The following is a 12,893-nucleotide window of genomic DNA, read 5'->3' on the forward strand; positions in this document are numbered from 1 at the left end:
TAAAACAGACCGATTCCGCGATTTATGTCGGATATCGATCAACAAAGTTCCGACGACTGCGCCAGTTATGATAGCGAACCACGAAAAAGGCTTTTTAAAAATGTTTATTGCGAACTTTATAGCGTGACTTATGAATAACTTATTTAATGTCTAAAATCTAACTGGTTATATTTTGTGTAACTGCTCCTATAAGTAAACTAATATTATTTGTGAAATAAGCAGATAATCATATTATGCAGAATAAAGGAATATATACATTAGTAAGGGGTTCTATGGTCCATAACTAGTAAGGTGTAGGACATACTTTGTAAGAAATGTAGACAACAAATAAGCAAACTTCATGAAAGAGAAAAATACAGGATGCTCCTATAAAAAAGTCGAGTTATTGCATATTTTAGTTGAGTAAATTGGTAAACATATATTAAACAATCTGTATGAAAAAAACTTTTACTAAAAGATAAAGCTCATTGCGTAAACTAACTATATTAAAAATGTTGTTTATCGAGATTGAACACGACGATAAGTATGCTATAATAAACCCCTTAAAACACTAAAAATACGAATTACGTGGCAACGCCGTAATGAAATTTAAAAAATGAGGTATCAGTGTAAGGATCTTGTTGTCCTTAAAAGCATAACGCCATTAAATACAGGGTGTTCTATTTGAAAAAACTACAATTTTTCCGAAACTTATTTTTGGCGCACCCTGTATATAAAAAATTATATTTAGTTTGTAAATTTTTGTCAACCTTTTAACCATGATCCCTTCTGCCTTTCAACCCCAAAAGGAGCGGTCACTTCATTCTGCACTATTTGGATTTACAGGAACCGAAAGTGTTGTATTTTTTGGTCCTAAGAAAAATCGTGCGGTGTTGTTAGTATCAAGTATGCATCATTTCAATACAATGGTTAATGAAAAGCCAGAGATGGTAAATTTCGATTCGCAAAGACATATTTAAGATATTTTTACAAAACCTTGACATAAATTGTTAATTTATTTGGAGATTGTCATGACATATAAGCCTTCCTATTGATTGGTAATAAAGGCCTAAATGAACGTCTTATATGTTTTGCAGGCTAGGATACTACTTAACTCTTTGAGCGAAACGTAACAATTTTAAGAATTAATTTTATTATATGTCTTTTGAAACAGAGACTTTATACAGTCAAATCTGCAAGGAAGGAAGACACGACTCCCAATATTCGAACAGAATGGATGTCTTTTTAAGTTGCACGAGAAAAGGGTCGAACTCAGGTACCGATTTCTGCTGCATTTTATTACTTTGTTTGTGTATAGCGATAAGAAAGGGAGATCTTCAGAACCTAAGGCCTTGGCAATATACATTTTTTGAGGAGACAAGTAGATTAAAACGCACTTTTAAAGAGAATAGATCGTATTATTTTTCTATACCGTCACAAGTACGATTCTGTAGCATAGAGTAAAAAAGACTAGACGTCGTTGAGCAACCTTATCGTTTGACTGCGTCGTATAAGCGGATAGAATTTTCGGATTAAAAAAAATTTTAAAAAGAATACTTGATGTTGGCTACTATGATATATTTCAACAGTTGAGCACTCTTAAAGAACAGGGAACTGTTTGGAAAGTTTTAGACTGGCCGAAAAACGATTTTTGCCATATACAAAAGATATTATATCCTTAGAATGGCGGTTACTTACTAACCTTTAACAGTTTTTTTATAAGTATGAAGGAAATTATACGAGTTTTCCTTAGGGACTAGCTTTTTTAATAATAATTGGTGCGTTCAGATCAGATCAGTCGTGAAGTTAATTTTTTTATCGTGAACAAGTTTTTTTCCATTCGATATTTCGAGCTTCACGTAAACTCCTCTTAGGAGCAAGGTAAGTTAATAAGAATTAACTTATGTGGGTTAAATTTATGTCACTTAAAAACACACTGTCTAGATTCAGCTCAATAAGTATTTGTAGGAATTCAATTTTTAGTATTACTTTAAACTTAGCGGTAAGGCTGAAAGATCATAGTAATGGGTTCTGTAAAATTTTAGAAATAGATCTTTAATCTCTATATGTAATTCTCATTAGCGTGGGTTTTCTTTTACGCAACACGTCCTACAAAGTGTTCTTTCACAGATGCCCTACTTAATTCAGGCTCTACACTTTAAAGGCTAGTGTTCCTGGTTATTTTATACTATTTGGAAAAGTACAGAATAATGTAAAATGGTTGACTATTTGTATTCAATTTCCATTCCGTTCCGAACGTTTTTAATGTAGTTTTTCACATTGACAATAACCAAAAAGAAAGTCTATTACTTTGAGTTTTGAATACCTATTATTAATAACACATCTTACAAAGTGCTTCTGAAAAGATGCCTACTCAATTCAGGATCTTACACTTTGAAAGCTAGTGTTTTGGCATTGTATAAACTAATAAACATAATACAGCAGTAATGATGAAATCAGGCTTACTATTTCAAATTAGTTTAAATTTTCAAAGGTATTCATTTTAGATAGGCAAGCATAAAGGACAAAATAATTTTTTAACATTTCGGAACAGATATTTTAGAAAATTTACTAGCGGGTTTCACTTGACAATTTTGATAAAAAAATTTGTCATGCTGCATTTTTCACAAATTCCTCACAAGATAGTGACAAATTACAATTTAAAATGGGAAAATCCTAAATCCGGCGCCTTTGATTTTCCGTTATATACAACTGCCAAGTTGCTAGGTGTCGGTATAGAAAACTATCGTCCATACCATTTATGTGTATATCTCCTTATTGATTGCGTCCTCACTTCTATTTCTTCAATCCAGTAACCAAATAGAGTATTGAACCTATGGTTGAAAAATTAAAACACAAAATACAGTAGAAACCTTTTATTGATTTATCCCATTAATAAGTTGATATTAAGATTCAATAAATTTTCAATTATTTATTATCTTTAAAAAAAATAGTATTTTGTCACGTACAATATTGAATATATTATGTCACAATTTTAGGGCAATGAAAGAATTAATAGCTTGAAAAAAATATGTTGCAGGTACTAAAGGTACTACAATAATAATAAATTTAATTTTTAATGAGAATGCCCATGTATCTGACGTTTCATTACGAATTCCACGATGCATAACATGTGACTGTTTCTTTTTTACTTAAAATTAAAATTACGCTTTTCATATTAATTTTTTATTTTTTTATGTAAGGGTTACCAACAGAAATTTTGACACAACATTTGTCACAGTTACAACCACACGTTGTCATTTTAACGAATAAATGTAAACCCTGTTATTGTCGATCTTAACCCATTAGTATACATAGCGTCCCTTACAGGGGACACGTAAATTATTCGTATTATTTGAAAAAGAGGGGACAATTCGAGCGCTTATGTACAGATGTGAAGCGTATTCGGCAGATCCAACGTGTTAAGTGTTTTTATTTTTTATTTCTCTAAAAAGAGTATGTCACCGTACTTTTAATTTTATTACCGGGTGAGTAGTGTTCGTGATAATTCTAAGAATGTTTTTCTAAATAATGTTTAGCAGAATTTAGATTAAAACTAAGGGCGGTTGTACACACACCGATAGGTATCGGATACCGGAGTGAAATACTTCTAAATTCTAATGGATTATATTGGTAGGTTGTAAACGAGTATCCGATATGATGAAACTCGACAAAAATTATCTCCGATATTATGAATCGGATGGCCTGCTAAGTCAGAGCGACAAATTTTGCTAAGTTTGCGCCTTGGACTTGTTGCAAATATTTACATGAATTTATGTTTCATTTTTACGTGATTTTCAGTAATTGTAGTTTGTTGTATCTTTAATTTTAATCTGGTAGATAGAACTGACAAAAAATGAGAAATACAATATTTAGCTACGATAGTGTGACATTAATTGAATCTGTGGAACAATAAATATAAACAAACAATTTGTTGTCAATAATATAAGCATATGCACAAAATTGGAAAATGGAATGCCTTCTATAACTAAAGGTTTAACACAAGTTCTTAAAAACAAAATGTCGGTTTAAATGTTCGATAAAAAGTGCCGGTGCACACGAGTTATAAGCTGCTATAACGCCCATGTTGCACACTATTACATTGTTATACTAATATAATATTACGCTTTGTCATTAGTTAATATATTATAAATATAAGTCCCAAACATGAATAACATATAATTGTAGGTTGAATATAGAATATAACGTATCGTTAGTTATAAGACATCCTGTAACGTTTAAAATAAATTTTTTAGGAAGCTTTTCTCGTGGTTACGAAACATAACTCACGAGCGTTAACGCTCGTCGCCCATCGCACATATATAAATGTCCATATATGCACTCTGGTGAATTTAACCTCACAATACTGTTGTGTGGTAAAGAACCGTGATGTGTATTTTTGTTTAGAAATTGAAGGCGAGTAAAATTAATTTGAGTGTTAAAATATTATAAAATAAAATATTATATACGTTATATTATAAAAATAGACAAAAGTAAGCACCTTTTAGTTCGCTTTTAGTTTTATTTCTTGTTTTTCTTTTTATTATACGAGTTGTATTTTATTTACGCGCTGAAAATAATTTTACCGTGTGTATGTCGTCAATGTTGAAGTTTGTAGTTGTAGTCCTATAACAAACAAATATAATTATAGCATATATTACATAACGTTTTTTTTTTTGATAATTATTATCGTTGATAATTTGATAACAATTGGCGGTTTTTTTTTGCAGGAAAAATAACGTATGATGGATGAACTAAGCACTCCTGACACGGATGATCTCTCCAATTCGGAAGTATTCAGTTCAGATGATGATGTAGCGGATCCTACTTATATCTCAGACAATGATTCTACTCAAAACAGCTCGGATAGTTCCTTGTAAAATAGCAATAATACTGGCCAAACTATTGCTAACAATGATGATCCTACTACCAATCATGTTACTGGAGATGACGAATTGAGTGGCATCGAGTGGGAAGATGATATCGACGATATACCAGATTTTCATTTTGACAGCTCGAAGGATGGAGTACAGTTCCAATTTCAAACTACCCCTATCGCTATGCAGTGTTTTGAAAAAATTTGGGAAGAAAATGTAATGAGCATGATACTAACATCCATGATAAAGTATTCAGAAGAGCTACAAAGAAAAAGAAGGCCACACCAAAAATACAGTCGATACTCAGCAATTAGACCAGTTACCCTGCAAGAGTTAAAGCAGTTCTTGGCAATATGCATTCTCTAGGCACATCACAAATATACATCAATTAGAAAAATGTTTAGCATGGCTCCACTGTATTACTGCCCCATATTTCATTTCAAAATGTCAGGAAAGCGCTTCGAACAATTACTGCGAATATTTAGTGTTGCCAATGGACAGGTAGCTAATCCTAGAGACAAACTCAATAAAATAAGACCGCTGTTGAATAAATTACTTGGAAATTTAAAAAATGCCTATTACCTTACGGATAACTTGTCACTAGATGAGTCCCTTCTGTTATTTCGTGGCCGCCTAAGCTTTAGGCAGTATATAAAAAACAAGAGGGCTTGGTATAGAATTAACTTTTACTCTGTGTGCACTACCGACGGCTTTGTTTTAAATCTACAGATTTATTCTGGAAAAAGTGAAGAAGTTGCAGGACTCCAAAATTGAAACATTGGTTACTTCTCTACTAGAACCTTATCTGGATGCCGGCCATCATGTATTTATAGACAATTTTTATAATAGTTTTGGACTTTCTGAAAGGCTATGACGAAGAAAAACGCATACGACCGGAACTTTGCGCGGAAACAGAAGAAATAATCTAAAGGAATTAACAAAAGTAAAGCTACAGAAGGGAGACCATAAATGGAGAAGATGTGGAAAAGTGTATATGTCCAAGTGGAAAGATCGTCGTGAAATTTTATGCTTGACAACTAAATACCATCCTGGCCTTATTCCAGTTAAAAATCGGTTTAATCAGGAAAAAATAAAACCAAAGGAGGTCTCACATTACAACGATAATATGTATCGATCGAAATGACCAAATGGTAAATTACTATTCGTCTCCTCGTAAAAGTATACGTTGGTATAAAAAGGTTATGTTCCATCTCTTGGATGTAGCGATCTGAAATTCTTTTTACATCTATCGGAAATACAATTCCAAACAAACCTTGCTTGGATTACGTGAAGAGTTAGTAAAGCACTTTCTTGATATCCCTCAGCATATGAAGGATGATAGAATGCTAGTTACTTCAGGTCAAGTAGATGGCGGTAAACGTCCCCGATCCAGCTTGATTTAGATGGAGAGCCACAATACCACAAAATGTCATGCATTTTCCAGACAAAATTCCAAATGCAAAGGATCCCACGAAGAGCCACCATAAGAGGTGTACACAATGTGCAAAAAATAAAATACGAAAAGAAACAAAGTATTTATGCAAAACATGTCCTGAAAAACCAGCTTTGTGTGTCGAGCCCTGCTTTGATGAATTTCACACACAAACTTAGTAAGTTTCAGCATTTTGTGATTTTTTTTTGTTTCTCAGGTAAATGTAGTAAATAGGTCAATAAAAAAACGTTATAAATATTAATGAGTTTTTTAGACGGCATTTCACGACAGTCCCAGTGCATCAAAAAAATTTTAATAAAAGGGATAAGACGGCATATGCCGCTTATTTTTCTAAAAAAAATCAAAAAATCTTAAATGGTAGTTATTATTTACTTTTTGGTTGATAAATGCCTTTATTTTTCATATTTTTGGTATTGGCTTTTTTTTAACCTCACGTTTTCACCTACTGTCCGCGAACGTGTTAAGAGGATGGAGATACCATATTTTCACCAACAGACAACAGGGAGATTTGGGGTGTCAAGTGTCAATATAAGAAGTGGAAGTTTGCAGCTGTTGTTGAAAGGATTCTGCAATATTATGAAAATGAGGGCTCTCACGGGTGAAGGGTATGGGCATTGAGGTGGTGCGAATGTGTCGGATAATAATAAAAAATTTCACATCTTAATTCTGATTTTTGCTCTGATGTAAATTGCCTAACCGTGGGTAACAAGCATATAAAAAATGCCCGATCATCGACATCGTCTAGTGAGACAACTGTTTGGGGCGCTGTTGCATAAATGCCAATAGCGCCTCTTCTACCTGTCTTTTTCGTGGTGGTCCCCGATGGTGACGCTCGGCGATGCGGGGGATTACTCTCTCTTGAAGGACCGGCAGGAATTTGCTCAGAATTTGCAACAGGATTTTCACCAAGGACTTCAGCTTCTTGCTCCTCATCAATATTTGCTTCGGTGTTAATATTTTCCTGCGTTCCAAATAAAAATTCAAGTTGGCTAGCATACATGCATTTGCGACTGATTTATGCTGCTTGGCCAGACTAAGTTTTTTTGCGTTGACAGCGCATGAAATTATCCCTTACATTTTTCCATTTATTGTTAATGATTTTGCCTGAAATAAAGAATTTATAATATTAATGTGCTTTAACATTTCTATATGCATATATAAAATATTATTTCACTTTCTTGACAACTTAAGCAAGGTTTTCATAATGTAAATATCTAACTTCCGATCTCGATCCGGTTTCAACGGTCCCGCAGGATGCGTTTCTTCCGCACGGCATATACGCGATAGATACTGTGTCGAAAACGGATAAGCACAAAGAAAATTTCCAAAATTTAGTTGCTTTGAGACTTTCATAGAGGGATAATATCTTCATTGCTGAGAATTATTTGTGGTCTGGAAGCAGAAGGTGTTTTGTGAGAGGCAATACAACGCAAATATTAAAGGCATCCATATTTTAAAAGTCGTGTCGAAAAACAAATCGGCAAATTCTATACGAACAGCAGTATAATAATAAGTTTTTCAATCATTTTCGAATGTCTAAAAAATCGTGAAATGTCGTCGTGGAACGTGTAACATCATACATTTAAATACGTCTGTTAGCCAAGTCTATCTCGTTTTCGGTTACTACCGCAGCAAGCTGCGTTTCTCATCTGTCATGTCGAGCGACCAAAATGGAACATGATATGATTATAGCATTCACTTATTTTGCATTTTTGGCATTAAATTTATTAAATTTAATTTTTTAGAGTAGATTATATTAACGTCAAATGGAGTTAAGCCATTTAATACAGTCAATATAGCATTCTGAATTAAATTTTCTACAATTTTGGTCTCGTATAACTTCGAGGGCGCCAAAGTCACCCACCAAAACGCAGTTTTTTTCTTTATGTGTTATTGTTTTATGTTTATCAAGTTTCTTTAAATCAAAAACCTACTAAATTGAGATAGAACTGATTTTTGCATGATACATTATTTTTGTGATATACAGGGTATTACAAAGTTCGGTGCAAATACTGTGAGACCGTATCCCGCAATAAAGCCGGCGCAAATTGCTTGAAGAAAATCAAATATTTGGAACAGTGATTACAGTTACACGTAAAGTCTTTTGAAGATTTGCAGGCCATTTTTTTAGTGCTCTTGACATTTTCCATCTCAAAAATGGTGATTTAAAACTAGATTCAGAAGGCTTACCATTATAATGACCCATATTTAGGTATTCGCTAACAATTTTAAAAACAACACCATCTAGGTAGCTAGGTAGATAAAATTAATTTGGTTTGAGAAAAATTAAAGCAGTCACGGTCCACTTCGTTTTTTCTAATTTGATAGTTTGTTCCTCTTTCGTTTACCAGCTATTTTCTCAAAAACTGTTAATTGCATCGAAAAAGTAACCAAATCTTTTTAGATTTTTTTAGAACTAACTAGATGGGGTTGCTAGTTCATCAGAAGGGTAAGCCTCGCTGAATCCTCCACTAAAATTGGATGTACGTCATTTTTGGGACGGAAAATAGCAGCCAAAAAAAACAGAGATTTGCAAATGGTCAGAAAATTTGACGCGTAACTGTAGTCGCGGTTCCAAATAACCGCTTTTCATCAATCATTTTGCGCGGACTGCAGCTCTGACGGGAAGCACTTTAGGATAAATGATATGTAAGACGTGAGTTTATTTTACTTATATTTTATTAGACGGTAACTTTATTTGAAAACAATCGCGCAGCTGTGCCTAATTGTTATCCCCTAACTCTTCCCTAGTGTTTGTGGTTAGCGCCTTTATTGACTTAGTTATACCTGTCAAATTACAAAGGTAAGTTTTCATTGAGCAATGATTTACCTTATATCTTTCAGATTTTGTTTTTACCTGGATTGGAGAACAACTCTTTAACAAGGTCTACGGATGTCTATAATTTAAAGGATTTTTTTTGGGAAATTCGACAAATGTTTGTATTAAATTTTCAGGCTAAACCCAAGGTCCTACAAAAATTTTATATAACGAAACTTGATACTCAAAGGTTGTACTATTCAATTTTACAGAGGCACCGCTGTAACAATTACAGTATTAAAGTTAGAGGGCCAAATTCAATCAAATTCAGTTAATGAGAACTACTTCAAGGAATATCTTAATGGAATATTCAATTGAAGAAAAATTTCATAAATTAATTTAGTTGTCATTTGACAATGGCAAGCAACGGCTTTTCAGCCACATTTGCAAAAACCAGATGGCACTGAATATTCATATAATGAATAGTTTTTACATTAAAACTCAGGAAATGAAGAAAACGGGAAAGAAGGAAAAAAAAAACAAAAAACTTAACAGTTTGAGGCATGTAAAATAGAAGTTGAGTCATTTTTAGTGAAAGCAATTTCTTATAATTACTTATGATCCTTATACAGATCGTGTTATCGTGAGTGAGGTATTACCCAAAATAATAGCAACACCGCTTGGTTGCGGCTTGCAGGAGGCGGAATTTTTCGTTTTAATTTTTTGAACCGGGAGTCAGCAGGCTTCACACAAATTTTGAGACAGCTTTTTGACTTCAAGATTGTAAAAAATGCCACACAAAACGTCAACCTGTTGAAGTGGTCCAGGATATAGAACGGTGGGAAGAAATGGTTTGCAGTACCCTAGAACTTGATTCGACACGGTCCACTAGAAGTGTTGGAGAGGAACTGGGAATGAGCAATAAAACTGTTGCTCGTATCTGGAAAAAATATGGGTACAAATGTTTTAAGTATTCAAAAACTCAGGAAATATTTCCTGAAGACGATAATTCGATAAAGCGAAGAATGGAATTTTGTGAAATCATGATCGAAAAGGCAAATGAAAACGAATATTTTTTTAAAAATATTTTGTTTTCTGATGAATCTTCTTTTCCATTACATGGCAATTACAATCCTTCCATTGTTCATTATTGGTCTCAGGAAAACGAGCACAGAAGTTTTCAGTTTCGTACCCAGTATCCTCAGAAATTGAATGTTTGAGCAGGTATTTTGGGCGACAATGTTATAGGGCAATTTTTTATTGATGGCACTTCCAAAAGTACCTTAAGTTGCTGCAAAACCAAGTTCTTCCTGCCATTCAAATCCTACCTGATGTAGACCTGGGATCGGTTTATTTTCAGCAAGATGGCTGTCCTGCTCATAACACGGCTAGGGTAAAAGAATTTTTAACAAATACTTTTCCTAACCGCCTTATTAGTGGGACTGGCGATATTAAATGGCCTCCTAGATCTCCAGATTTGTCTCCAAATGACTTTTATCTGTGGGGTTACCTTAAGCAGACCATTTACAAGCATGAATTTAGTAGGCCAACAAATTTAGAGGAGTTGCGAAATAAAATTGTCGAAGGTGCCAATTCCATTTTACCTGAAACTCTTTTGGAGGTGCGAAATAGCTAATACGATAGGTTAAGTTTTTGTTTAGCGAAAGAAGGCGGTTTATTTGAGCCTTTTATTTAAAAAATGATATGTTGTTAAGTTTGTTTATTAGAGTCTTATTTCTGATTTTTTATTATATTTTTATCAGAGTTGATATTTTATTTTTTATTAGAATAACGCTTTAATTTTAATTATGCAAAACACAGCATATTAAACATTTTAAGATTACAATTCTATGCGGGTTTTACACATTGTCACGTCTGTAAAACCCGCATTAGAATAAATATTTTAAAAATGCCTGGATTTTCGCGAGACATATCCTCAAACCACAATTAATTGTTTATATTACATTATAAAATGCTTAGCTTAGGACCATTTTTATATTTAAAAAATCGCTTGGAATATATCGTTAACATTAATATTGTGTCAAAGCCTCGGCTAATACTGTTGCTGTTCATATTTTGTTCACCTAGTTTTAAGGCCCTTTTGTATCAATAAATGTTTTTTAAAAGTCCGTTCGTCGATATCTGAATCGCTGCGAACAGGATAGTGCAATTTTACCCTTTATCCGTGTACCGTTGTGTAAAAGTGATTGTCAAATCTTAGTGCGTCAAGAATCTGAAGACATCGACCAACCCCAAGTACCGCAACCCTTGGTACTGCGACCCTTTTGGAGAAGACCAAGCCGAGAAACTGCTAAGCTGCCTACCGTGTTGTCAGAGACCTAGCTGATCCAAGTGCTGCCTTCCCAAACATCTCATCTGGACCAGAACGATTCAAGCCACGCCTTTATAGGGACTTCTTTGGTTGTGAACCTCTACTGTGCAAGCTCTATCGGTCATCCCTTGATTGTACTGTAAGTTTTTGTTTGAATTGCCATTATTTAATGTCTACTCCATATCCATCGCAAAAATTAAAAAACATTAATACGAAATAGGGCATCTTTAGGATTAGTAGTTGAAAACGAAAATTCTAACATTTCTAATTTAAGTAGTCGCCGGCCCCGGCAGCGCGGTGGGTATATACCTGCCTAGCAGTCGTGTGGCCCTGGGTTCGAGTCCCAGACTTGGCATGGTCGTTTGTTATGTCCGACTTAGTTTAAGTACTTAAAAATTATATATAGAGGTTTTTCGTGACTAAATGTGCTCAGCACGAGGTCAATAAATAAATAAAAAAAAAAATAATAATTTAAGTAGTCAAAATATTTCCGATCAAAATAATTTAGATCGCATAAGTAACCTATTAGATAATTTAACTTTAGATTCTAATTTATCTAAACCTAATTTAAATATTAAAATGGAAAACATAAGATTCCACACTTCTCTCTTACCAACCTTCTCGGGAAATCAAAACCATTTGGAAAGTTTTATAATATCCATAGATGAGTTTTATCAATTATATTTTACAAATGATGGTATTGAACAAAATAAAGTTGTTTTAGCAGCCATTAAGTCAAAGTTAATTGACAATGCTCGAGACTTTTTACTTTCTAGACCAGATTTAGATTCATGGCCTTCAATTAAAGAGGCCCTAAGGCTAAAGTTAATCCTATTACTTATCAAATTTTACACCAACAATTACAATACTTAAAGATCAATAAAAATGAAAGCATATTACAATTTGTAGATAGACTCAAATCCTTTGTACAAAGAATTTTTTCTAAATTACATTGCGAAGTCTCAGATGTAAATGCGAAATTAATTTTAATTAATCAAATAGAAAAAACTTCGGTTTTAATTCTGACAGCTAATTCGCCTCAGACATTAAAAACGATGTTAATGTTACAACGCCCTAATACACTTGATGATGCATATACGCATGTAATTAACTATAATATGATTGAATCACATGTAAATTTTTCAAATCTGTCTAATGTTCATAATAACCAATTTACTAATAATAATAATCATAATTCCTATGTAAAACAAAATAGCTTCCAAAGTCCCGTAAGATTACTACCCCAGAATCAACCCCCCATGACATTCCCCCAGCAACAATTTCCCAGTCAGCCCATACAAATACGACCCAGACCAGTTCAAAGACATTACCCGACAAATGCTCAAGTTTTTGGAAGACCAAGAAATGACAACGAATCCTAATGACCAAAATCACTACCCCAATTCCGAACAAAATTTCGAAATTGATAATTTCGCAAATTTTTCGAAACCAAGCCCAGATCTACCATCAACATAAATAACGTAGCACAACAAA

The sequence above is a fragment of the Anthonomus grandis genome, chromosome 17 (genome assembly GCF_022605725.1).
Source record: "Anthonomus grandis grandis chromosome 17, icAntGran1.3, whole genome shotgun sequence".
Lineage (NCBI taxonomy): Eukaryota > Metazoa > Arthropoda > Insecta > Coleoptera > Curculionidae > Anthonomus > Anthonomus grandis.